Here is a 12,500-nt window from a genome sequence, read left to right as displayed (position 1 = left end):
CTCTCTCTCTCTCTCTCTCTCTCTCTCTCACACACACACACACACACACACACACACACACACACACACACACACACACACACACACACACACACACACACACACCTGTCACACAATCACATACCCTCCACCTCCTCCCTCCCACACCTCCCACACCTCCAACACACACCTGCTTAATTTAATTAAACCTTTAAATGAGAAAACAGGTGTGTGTGTGTGTGTGTGTGTGTGTGTTGAGAGAGAGGAAGAGGACGAGTGAGTCATGGGTGTACACGTGGTAGTAATAGTAGTAGTAGTAGTAGTAGTAGTAGTAGTAGTAGTAGTAGTAGTAGTAGTAGTAGTAGTAGTAGTAGTAGTAGTAGTAGTATTCACCGTGATGCTGTGAAGAGATGCTGTGTGTGTGTGTGTGTGTGTGTGTGTGTGTGTGTGTGTGTGTGTGTGTGTGTGTGTGTGTGTGTGTGTGTGTTAGTAATCTTGTATCGAATTAAGTGTTTTTCAAGAGACTGTACTGTTTTTGGTGTTGAGATTGACAGAAGCACCTCAACACAGCACCACAGTGACTCTCAACACCACAAAATGATTAAAAAAATTCCTTCAACACCACAATATTGAGAGCACCACCACACAGCACCACCACACAGCACCATACACACCCCTAGAGACAACACAACACCACAGACACGCAAAATAATATTCAACACCAAAATCAACACCAGCTTCTGTCACCACCACTAACATCTGGCTAAAATTCCAATGTGTTTATGAAAGTATTGGTGTTGTAGTGTGTCTAGGTGTATTTGAGAGAGAGAGAGAGAGAGAGAGAGAGAGAGAGAGAGAGAGAGAGAGAGAGAGAGAGAGAGAGAGAGAGAGAGAGAGAGAGAGAGAGAGAGATTATTTATTATTTATTTATTGTTTCACATTTAACAAGTAGTGAAATATAGAAATATGATAAAATACTGGTGATATGTAATAAGATTAATACAATACAACTTTTTATAACTCTGGTCAATAATAGATGCAACACAAAAACACAGAATACTCACAAAATATTAGATAGCAAGGCAGTGAGTAACACGCATGCACGTCTTTCATGGCTGGTAGCATGGACGAAGCGTTTCCCAAGGCTGTAATGAAACAAGTGGAATTAGAATCCATGAAAATATATAGATAACAGATTATCATTATTTCTTATCCTGCTTGACTCTCATTTTCTCAGAATTGGTGGCATGGTGGGTTTAGACGCAAAATAATGGTCTATCTCAATGGCTGTATACATTTTTAATCGTTTCCTCAACAAGAGTCTAATCTGACGTCACTCACGCTTAAATCTCACCAAACCTGAAAGACACGTTAGCCTTTACAAAAAAATACAAAACACAAAGGGAAGAAAAAGAGATATAGAGATAAAAATGAGGTAGGTCAGGGGAAGGGTTAAACCAGGGTGTGCTATGGGGTCACGGTGGTTGCAACAGCCTGCGATTCACGTCTCAATGTCTGACGGTCTTAGCCTGTTCTAACCTGGCCAAATGTCACTTTTAGAGTCACATCTGACATATCATAGGAATCCCTGAATAGAAATGTTTTAAGTCGTTTTTTAAAAAGTTCAGTGCTGGTGCTGCTGCTGCTGCTGCTGGCTCTGACCTGTACCGGAAGCCTACTGTACAATCTCAGAGCACACGCACGAAAGGCTCGGAAACCCACGTCCGCGTTCCGTCACGGCCGGTTGAGGTGGCAGTCATCAGGTGCGTGCCTCACAACTGTATTAGCCTCAAAGGGATGCAACAACTGTCTTAAATAAACAGGCTTTCCAGCAGTTGCGGCTCAGTGACTTGGCGCACAAATTTTACAAGCAATCCAAACTTTTGCAGCCAACCGACGCAAACCAAACTTAGGGTTACTCTCGGAGCGTGTGGACCCCTGGAAGCAGTAGCAGTTAAACATGCAACACCCGTCACGCACAGCATATCTAGCCCACTCTAGACGCACAACATCTCCATGCTTGTCTCGGCCCCTAACATAAGGTGCACATCTCAATATGTAGCGTACAGTGCTACCATTGGCAGGCTGGTGAATTTATAGTTTAAGCCAATGTCCCCAATCTCTAACCTAACCTAGCCTAACCTAACGTAACCTAACCTAACCTAACCTAACGTAGTGTGTAATGGCTTAAACTATAATAAAACCGGCAGGCTTATCAAAAACAGGCTTAACTTTATCCTACAAGTTATCTACACTTTGAAGATAAACATTTTTAGCAACCAAATATTCCACACTTTACTCTCCTCTTTAGAAACAAGACAAATTATCTTAAGACGAAGCTTCTCACTGAAATTCACTTCCAAATTATTTAATCCTTTAGTGATCCTGTGAGGCACCACCTACCTGCTATACCTGCTGTCTCACCTGCTCTACCTGCTTACCCATCTCATCAACTGCTACACACGGCCCACTTTTCCTCCAGCCACCCCCACACTAAGCTTTACAGGCTAAGAAAGCTTACAATACACTCAAGCAAGATTACAATACACTTACAATAACAGTGCATAAAATATTGGGTGAGTTTCGAGCCAGCAGGACATGGCTGTAAACATCTTTTGAGATAAGACGTATGTAATCTCATCTCACTACCTATCATATTACTATCATTAATAACCTACCACCAAAACTTGATTAAAGGCCCACAGTGACTTCAACACTTCATATTTTTGTAGCAATAGTAGTTAGAGTACTTTCTTTAGTGAGTCAAGGAAGTTTTCAAGACCGCCAGCTGTTAAGTCCTTTCCTGGAAGCGGCAAAGGGTGAATAAGGACTTTCGCTAATATATACATTATCTACCTTTAATTTATAACATCTACGTCATTATAAGGCGCCACAGGACTTTGCTGCGTTACCTGTTAGTGAATAAATGTGACCAAGTACCTGATATGCGAAGAAGGAAGCTTTGAAGATCGCCAGACGTTAGTGTCACGTAATGGCGGCGGAGTAGGAGGGTAATCTTGATCTTGATCTTAAGTCGAGTCTCTTGTGTTCGTGTTTTTATTTCAATATTTCTTTTATTTGTTGTTCTAAGTTAGATGTTATGGTTTATAAAAATGCTTAGTTATTTATAAAGAGTATTTATTACCATTAAAATGCCATTTATTGAGATTTTTTTTTATTGTAATGCCATATGTTTTTTTTTCTTAATTTCTTCTTATTATTCTTTCTTGTGTGTGTGTATGTGTGTGTGTGTGTATGTGTGTGTGTGTGAAAGAGAAAGTCAAACATATTGTGTCTAATTATGGGGTGTTCTTAAGCCATATGGGTGAGAACTGAGTGATTTTCAGTGGAGAGAGAGAGAATGTGTGTTTATGAGGGAGAGAGAGAGAGAGAGAGAGAGAGAGAGAGAGAGAGAGAGAGAGAGAGAATGTGTGTGTTATGAGGGTGTGTGTTATGAGGGTGTGTGTGTGTGTGTGTGTGTGTGTGAGAGAAAGTCAGACATACTGTATCTAATTATGGGGTGTTGTTAGGCCATATGGGTGAGAACTGAGTGTGATTTTCAGTGTGTTACCGGTGACACTGTGAATTAATAGTTCAGCCTTCATTTATCAAGTATTGGAGGGCATTATAATATGACAATAATGGCTCCTGTCTTTTTATCTCTTCTCTGCTTTATTTTATTTTATGTGAGGGTGACCTTGTGACCTCCTAAACACAGTGCTATCTCCTGTGCTGAGCTAAAGGAATGTAATATTTTCTTCTTGCATATTAGACAAAGAATAAGAAAGAATTGATGAGTTCAGATACAACAAAGTATATTACAGTTTCCTCAATGTTATGTAGACCTATTAGCAAAATGAAAACCTCTGACAAGTATTATAAGTTTTTTTATAGGCCTATTAATTGTATGATAGGCTTCTCTTGTGGTATTTATGCCCCCCAAAAAACAATATCTAAAAAAATACATGTGAGTAATGTTTTCCATGAGAAATGTTAGTAAAAATGTTGTGTTTTGTTGTATATTGTATGACAAGCCATTGATACTAAAGCACACATTCACTTACTTCATTAATAAGAACTTCTGCTCTTAACCATATAATACGATGTCAGGTGTCACACACACACACACACACACACACACACACACACACACACACACACACACACACACACACACAGCCAGAGAGAGAGAGAGAGAGAGAGAGAGAGAGAGAGAGAGAGAGAGAGAGAGAGAGAGAGAGAGAGAGAGAGAGAGAATGTGTGTTTATGAGAGAGAGAGAGAGAGAGAGAGAGAGAGAGAGAGAGAGAGAGAGAGAGAGAGAGAGAGAGAGAGAGAGAGAGAGAGAGAGAGAGAGAGAGAGAGAGAATGTGTGTTTATATGAGAGAGAGAGAGAGAGAGAGAGAGAGAGAGAGAGAGAGAGAGAGAGAGAGAGAGAGAGAGAGAGAGAGAGAGAGAGAGAGAGAGAGAGGGAGAATGTGTGTTTATATGAGAGAGAGAGAGAGAGAGAGAGAGAGAGAGAGAGAGAGAGAGAGAGAGAGAGAGAGAGAGAGAGAGAGAGAGAGAGAGAGAGAGAGAGAGAGAGAGAGAGAGAGAATGTGTGTTTATATGAGAGAGAGAGAGAGAGAGAGAGAGAGAGAGAGAGAGAGAGAGAGAGAGAGAGAGAGAGAATGTGTGTTTATGAGAGAGAGAGAGAGAGAGAGAGAGAGAGAGAGAGAGAGAGAGAGAGAGAGAGAGAGAGAGAGAGAGAGAGAGAGAGAGAGAGAGAGAGAGAGAGAGAGAGAGAGAGAGAGAGAGAGAGAGAGAGAGAGAGAGAGAGAGAGAGAGAGAGAGAGAGAGAGAGAGAGAGAGAGAGAGAGAGAGAGAGAGAGAGAGAGAGAGAGAGAGAGAGAGAGAGAGAGAGAGAGAGAGAGAGAGAGAGAGAGAGAGAGAGAGAGAGAGAGAGAGAGAGAGAGAGAGAGAGAGAGAGAGAGAGAGAGAGAGAGAGAGAGAGAGAGAGAGAGAGAGAATGTGTTTATATGAGAGAGAGAGAGAGAGAGAGAGAGAGAGAGAGAGAGAGAGAGAGAGAGAGAGAGAGAGAGAGAGAGAGAGAGAGAGAGAGAGAGAGAGAGAGAGAGAGAGAGAGAGAGAGAGAGAGAGAGAGAGAGAGAGAGAGAGAGAGAGAGAGAGAGAGAGAGAGAGAGAGAGAGAGAGAGAGAGAGAGAGAGAGAGAGAGAGAGAGAGAGAGAGAGAGAGAGAGAGAGAGAGAGAGAGAGAGAGAGAGAGAGAGAGAGAGAGAGAGAATGTGTGTTTATATGAGAGAGAGAGAGAGAACATTTGAACATTTGAACATTTATTTATAGCCATTTCATACATTGTATATTTATATTCCATAAATTTTTTATTATGGCTAGCCTTTTTTTAAGCGTAAGCTTTTCAGGCAAAACTAAAACTATAATATAACTAAACCTAAGCTAACAAACCTGGACTTAATATAAGGTACAATACACAGTAAGTACTTAAATGTTGTACAGAATAATTTTAAATGTTGCATAGGATTCTAAGGGTATTTATAAGATTAAATAGATATCAACATACATTTTCTTATACAGCAGTGAGTAAATTTAGTGATACATACATCTGCATAAACGATCATACACCTGTGTATGTAAACAATAATAAAAGAAATTAAAGAAAAGTAACATATATATATATATATATATATATATATATATATATATATATATATATATATATATATATATATATATATATATATATATATATATATATATATATATATATATATATATATATATATATATATATATAAAAGTAATACATACATTGGGGTCTGCATATAGATATTGATCTATTGGCATAAAGAATGGAACAAGTAATAGAGTACACAATTTAATATAATGAAAAAATAATTTAGATAATTATTATGAATTTAATACATGATGCATAGTGCGTATACAATAATGATAAATATAATAAGTTATAATTTATAGACATGGCCACATACAAGGAGTTGGGTACAGTGATGGGAGTCAACATTAATTAGTATTTATTAGTAGTTACTTATTATGTGTTGTTTTAGTTTGTTTTTGAAGGTAGCTACAGATGGTGAATTTCTAATGTTAGGAGGGATATCGTTCCAGTAAACAGGTCCTAAGTATAATGTAGATTGACGGTACTTTGAGATGCGATGGGGAGGAGGACGTAGTTGGCCACAGTGACGTGTATCATGATTATGGATGGGGGCATCGTTTTGCATAGAATACATTTTTTTATACATTTGAATGGATATAGCCATTTTTGTTATGTCCTCTAGTCTTAGCAACTGAGTTTGTTTAAACAGGAGTCGTGTATGTTCTAAGTACGTGCTATTTGTGATTATTCTAACAATTTTTTTAAGTTGGAGTTGAAGTGGTATCAGATAGGTAGGATAAGTGGTGCACCATATTGGATTGCAATAGGCAAGTAGTGGGTAGATGTGAGCATAATAAATACACTTCAGTACGTATGGAGGCATTAAGTCTTTACTCTGATGGAGTAAGGCAATGTGTCTGGATATTCGTAGGGTGAGATTTTCAATGTGAAGTTTAAAGGTCATGGAATCGTCATAGGTTACACCAAGGAATTTAATGTGTGAGGATCTTGAGATATTATTATTATTGATCTGGAGTGGAGGTAGATGGTGATATTTTTTTAATGAAAACAACATAAAGTATGTTTTATCGGTATTAATGGTAAGTCTATTGGATATGCACCATCGGTATAACTGATGTAGTTCTGTATTTACTGTTGTAATCAATTGTTCTGGGTGAGGACCGGGTAAGTAAAGTGTCATGTCGTCAGCAAATAAGATGGTTTTGGAGTGTGTAAATATATCAGATATGTCATTTATGTAAAGCAAAAAAAGAATTGGGCCTAGGATACTGCCTTGAGGAACTCCAAGGTGATTGTTTTTTAATGTGGAAAATTCACCTTCAAATACAGTTTGTTGGGTTCTGTTGGTTAGGTAATCTGTAAACCATGAGTGGATGGGACCACGAATGCCATAATGATATAATTTGTCTAAAAGAATTTTATGATTTACAGTATCAAAAGCCTTGGAAAAGTCAATGAATACAGACAGGACTGATAGCTTGTTGTCGAGAGCTGAGTAAATGTCTGAAGAAAAGAGATTTAGTGCTTGGAAAGTGTTATGATTGCGTCTAAATCCAAATTGTGTTTGATTTAGGATCTTATTTTTTTCTAGATAGCTTATCAGGAAATTTTTCATCAGGGATTCAAAGATTTTTGAGAAAATACTGAGGTTTGAGATTGGGCGGTAGTTTTTAGGATAATTACTCGGGCCAGTTTTCGGGATAGGAATGACTCTAGCTTTTTTTAATATATAAGGGAAAGTCCCTGTTGAGATAGAGTGGTTAAAGAGGGTGGTCAACGGTATGGAAAATATATCAGAATTTTGTTTTAGTACTTTAACTGAAATCTCATTTATACTAGAGTTTTTATTTTTTAGTGATTTTATAATATTTATGGTATCATAAGTAGATATTGCAGGCAACAGCATAGAATTTTGAAAATTAGCTTTTAGATAATGGGTTGGGTTTATGTGAGAGTTAGGTAGTTTATCACTTAGTTCTGGGGCAATGCTGCAAAAGTAGTTATTAAACGCCTCAGCTATGTCAAGGGGCTTATCTAAAGTTGAGTTATTATACTGTAGGGTTGTTTTGTCGTGCTTCAAGTTAGAAGTATTTCTAATCTGATTTATTGTTTTCCATATTTTTTTGGTATCATTTCTGAAATTACAAAAAAAATTTTGATAATAGTTAGACTTTGCATCTTTAACAAGTTTTGTAACATGGTTACGGTAGTTTTTATAAAAGGAATGTGATACCAAACCCAATTTATAGTTTTTAAAAAGCGTACATTTATACTTTATAGAATTAAGTAAACCACTAGAGATCCAAGGGTTTTGTAGTCTTTTAGTAGAAATGAATTTTGTTTTTATATGGAAGCATTCATTATATAATGTATTGATCTTATCATGAAAGGCATTAAAGTTTTCATTTGTATTGTGAGAAGATAAGATCTCATCCCAGTCTACTTTAGATAATTCATTTGTAAAAAGGTTATGATTTGTACCATTGAATATTCTAAAGGTGATTTTATGTTTATAGTCTAAAGTAAAATTTAAAGTTATATTAATAAATATAGGCAAATGATCAGTCAGGTTGAAATGGATGATGCCAGAAGAAGATGGTGGAGTAAAGTTTGTCCAGATCTGATCAAGTAAGGAGGGTTGACCAAGATCAGGATTGTCTGGGAATCTTGTTGGGCGAGAAATATGGGGAAAATAATTTAGGGCTTGCATTGAATTAAGAAAAGTATTTGTAGGAAGATGAGTTGAGTGTTCTAGAAGGTTGATATTAAGATCACCAAGTAGGATACTTTTACTACATCTGAATATGTCATTTGATAATATCTGACTGATAATAGTTGTGAATTCATTAACTGCTAAATGCTTACTATGGGGCCTGTAGACAACTGACATAACATATGAGGTATTTATTATTTTGACTTTAACTGTACAGATTTCTATATCATCATTTATAAAGCAGTATTCTTCGATTAATTCAAAAGAAAAAATATCCTTAATAAAGATTGTTATGCCACCATGTTCTCTATTTGTTCTCACGAGATTATGTGAGACATAACCATCAAGAGAATACAAGTGTTTTGAAGAATCTCGTAACCAAGTTTCGGTGAGTGCAATAACATCTGGAGGCTTTGGGAGACTATTTAGGAATGTTTTGAATACATCAAAGTTCTTATGGATTGATCTAATGTTCATGTGTACGATGTTAATGTATTCATCATCTTTATATTTTACTTCAGAGATGTACTCATTAATATTGTAGTATCTAGACAGAGAGCCAATGTCTGATTGTCCATTTATTTTGCTTATTACGTTAATATCAAAAGTAGATGCAGGTGTATTTGTATCATGGATGCTATCACTATAAAGTGATTTATATAAATTTTCCATAATATGTATATTGTACAGTATGGCGAAAAAAAAATAAATAAATAAAAAAAAAAATAAATAAATAAATAAAAAAAATATATATAAATAAACTCAGACAGCAAAATGTAATAAGAAAGATTTACTAAAATCAAGACTTAGTTCATGGCTCTCCAGGTGCAGCTTTTATAAATCTATTATATTGGACAAGATATCTCAGTGAATACTATAGGAATCAAGTGAAAGGAAACTAAATAAATCAAGACCGTGTTAGCAAAACTAGTAATTGGTAGAGAATTCATATGAAGCAATGGTAAGATATGGTAGTTGGAGAAAGGAATAAAGTTGAGGTAAGGAATGGCTAGAACAGGAATGGAGTCAGCAGATAGAAACAGGTTTAGAGTGAGTAGTCAGGAACAGTGTTGGAATGAGTAAATATGAACAGTATTGGAGTGTGTAGTGAGTAGTAGTGATTAGTGAGTAGTAGTGTAGTAGTAGTGAGTAGTAGTGAGTAGTGAGTAGTAGTGAGTAGTGAGTAGTAGTGAGTAGTAGTGAGTAGTGAGAAACGGGGTTAGAATGAGCAAATGAAACATGATTGGAACAGGGTTGGAGAGAATAGAGTAGAACAGGGTTGGAGAGAGCAGAAGGAAACAGGGTTATGAAGAGTAGAGAGGAACAGGGTAGGAGTTGGGGAGTGTAGAAAAGAATAGGGTTAAAATGAGTAGGAAAGAAACAGAGTTGGGAAGAGTAGAAAAAAGAGGGTCAGGATGTGTAGGAAGGAAACAGGTTGGGGCGAAGGAACAGGGTTAGGATGAGTAGAAGGGAGAAGAAGTGAATAATAGAAAGGAAAAGGGTTAGTGTAAGTAAAAAAGATCAGGGTAGACTTAAATAGAAGTGATGAAAGTTGAGTGAGTAGGAAAGAACATTGATAAGTCATGCATACATACATACATAATATAACATACAAATGATTGTCACATATCAGTAGGAGATATTTGCCTTGTAGTACTTGATTTTGATGTTCCTAGGTTGTGGGTTGCTTAAGTATTGGGTACTTATCTAGGAATTCATTCAAGGTCTCATCTGTTGTTATGATATGCTTTTGAGTTGATATTTTAAGTTTAACACAAATCTTTCCTTCTTGAGTGTAACATTGTTGGAACATATCCCTGTGTTGTTTCCTGATTTCCCATATTATCTTGAAGAGTGATCGGCATTTAGCTGTGAGGCTCTCATTGATATAAAGTTTTGGTCTAACCGTTATACAGGCATTCATTATTTCTGCTTTCTTTTGTCTACTGTGTAGCTTAACAATAATTGGCCTAGTTATGTTCTGTGCTCGCTTAGCACCTAAGCGATGCGCCACATTTATATCTGAAGGGGTTACATTGAGGTGAAGGTTGTCTTTAATGACTCTTATTATTACTTCAGCACTATTTTCATTAGAGTTTTCATTAGAGAGAGAGAGAGAATGTGTGTTTATATGAGAGAGAGAGAGAGAGAGAGAGAGAGAGAGAGAGAGAGAGAGAGAGAGAGAGAGAGAGAGAGAGAGAGAGAGAGAGAGAGAATGTGTGTTTATATAGAGAGAGAGAGAGAGAGAGAGAGAGAGAGAGAGAGAGAGAGAGAGAGAGAGAGAGAGAGAGAGAGAGAGAGAGAGAGAGAGAGAGAGAGAGAGAGAGAGAGAGAGAGAGAGAGAATGTGTGTTTATATGAGAGAGAGAGAGAGAGAGAGAGAGAGAGAGAGAGAGAGAGAGAGAGAGAGAGAGAGAGAGAGAGAGAGAGAGAGAGAATGTGTGTTTATATGAGAGAGAGAGAGAGAGAGAGAGAGAGAGAGAGAGAGAGAGAGAGAGAGAGAGAGAGAGAGAGAGAGAGAGAGAGAGAGAGAGAGAGAGAGAGAGAGAGAGAATGTGTGTTTATATGAGAGAGAGAGAGAGAGAGAGAGAGAGAATGTGTGTTTATATGAGAGAGAGAGAGAGAGAGAGAGAGAGAGAGAGAGAGAGAGAGAGAGAGAGAGAGAGAGAGAGAGAGAGAGAGAGAGAGAGAGAGAGAGAGAGAGAGAGAGAGAGAGAGAGAGAGAGAGAGAGAGAGAGAGAGAGAGAGAGAGAGAGAGAGAGAGAGAGAGAGAGAGAGAGAGAGAGAGAGAGAGAGAATGTGTTTATATGAGAGAGAGAGAGAGAGAGAGAATGTGTTTATATGAGAGAGAGAGAGAGAGAGAGAGAGAGAGAGAGAGAGAGAGAGAGAGAGAGAGAGAGAGAGAGAGAGAGAGAGAGAGAGAGAGAGAATGTGTGTTTATATGAGAGAGAGAGAGAGAGAGAGAGAGAGAGAGAGAGAGAGAGAGAGAGAGAGAGAGAGAGAGAGAGAGAGAGAGAGAGAGAGAGAGAGAGAGAGAGAGAATGTGTGTTTATATGAGAGAGAGAGAGAGAGAGAGAGAGAGAGAGAGAGAGAGAGAGAGAGAGAGAGAGAGAGAGAGAGAGAGAGAGAGAGAGAGAGAGAGAGAGAGAGAGAGAGAGAGAGAGAGAGAGAGAGAGAGAGAGAGAGAGAGAGAGAGAGAGAGAGAGAGAGAGAGAGAGAGAGAGAGAGAGAGAGAGAGAGAGAGAGAGAGAGAGAGAGAGAGAGAGAGAGAGAGAGAGAGAGAGAGAGAGATTCTATCTGCAGATGGGCGAGGAATCAGCTAAGGGAGGACAGAAGGCGAAAGCTCAGTGGCCCAGGTGTTGGCAACAAGACCTGGTGGAATCTGGTGAAGGAGCAGCAAGGAGCATGTCACCGCGAGACTCTTCCTCCACTCACCAGACCTGACGGATCCACCGCCACGAGCAGTGCAGACAAGGCCACACTCCTCGCCGAGCTTTTCGCCAACAAGATGAGGGTTGACGACTCGGCACGACCTGTACCACAGCTGGCCACGGAAACTGATTGCACTGTCACCACTGTCTTGGTGACGGCAGAGCAGGTTGAGCGGCTACTCGGTGCGGTGGATGTGGGTAAAGCCACAGGCCCGGATGACGTCAGCCCACGGCTCCTCAAGCAATGCGCTAAAGAGCTGTCAGCTCCTCTCACCACCGTCTTCACATCTTGCCTGAGGGAGAAGAAGTGGCCCTCAGTATGGAAGGAAGCGCGTGTGGTCCCAGTCCATAAGAAAAACTCAAGGTCTGAGCCCAACAACTACAGACCCATCTCCCTGCTCTCAGTGATGGGCAAGTTGCTGGAGAAAATAGTGGCTGCTGCCATCTACCAACACCTGAGCGAGAACCACCTCCTCTCAGACAAGCAGTTTGGCTTCAGGCCTGGCAGATCCACCGCAGACCTCCTCCTCATCATCTCCAAGGACTGGCAAGACGCCCTGGAAGAAGGCCTGGACACCCTTGTGGTGGCCCTGGACATTGCTGGGGCTTTTGACAGGGTCTGGCACGCGGGGCTCATTGAAAAGCTTCGCGCCAAGGGTGTCTAAGGTGACCTGTTAATGCTGCTAGAAGATTACCTCCAGGGTAGGACCCTTCAGGTAGTAGTC

At 39.1% G+C, this 12,500-nt stretch overlaps 1 protein-coding gene across 5 annotated transcripts in view; it reads right to left on the bottom strand.

The window, feature by feature from the left end:
• LOC135101150 (uncharacterized) overlaps positions 1–12,500 on the bottom strand; it is a 54,548-nt gene that overhangs the window by 37,666 nt on the left and 4,382 nt on the right. For 2 of the 5 annotated variants that reach the window (XM_064004689.1, XM_064004690.1), the window contains exons 1-2: positions 2,920–3,056; positions 1,044–1,124 (exon numbers count right to left, since the gene is read on the bottom strand). The exons of 1 other annotated variant lie outside the window; for it this stretch is intronic. The gene's annotated coding sequence lies outside the window, so the exon portion shown is untranslated. Of the gene's footprint in view, positions 1–1,043; positions 1,125–2,657; positions 2,822–2,919; positions 3,057–12,500 lie in introns of those variants that run through there. 2 more of the 5 variants (XM_064004692.1, XM_064004691.1) reach the window with 2 other exon arrangements.

Source organism: Scylla paramamosain, chromosome 6 (genome assembly GCF_035594125.1).
Source record: "Scylla paramamosain isolate STU-SP2022 chromosome 6, ASM3559412v1, whole genome shotgun sequence".
Classification (NCBI taxonomy): domain Eukaryota; kingdom Metazoa; phylum Arthropoda; class Malacostraca; order Decapoda; family Portunidae; genus Scylla; species Scylla paramamosain.
Note: the sequence above shows the minus strand (reverse complement) of the source record. Positions and strands in the feature narration are given on the sequence as shown.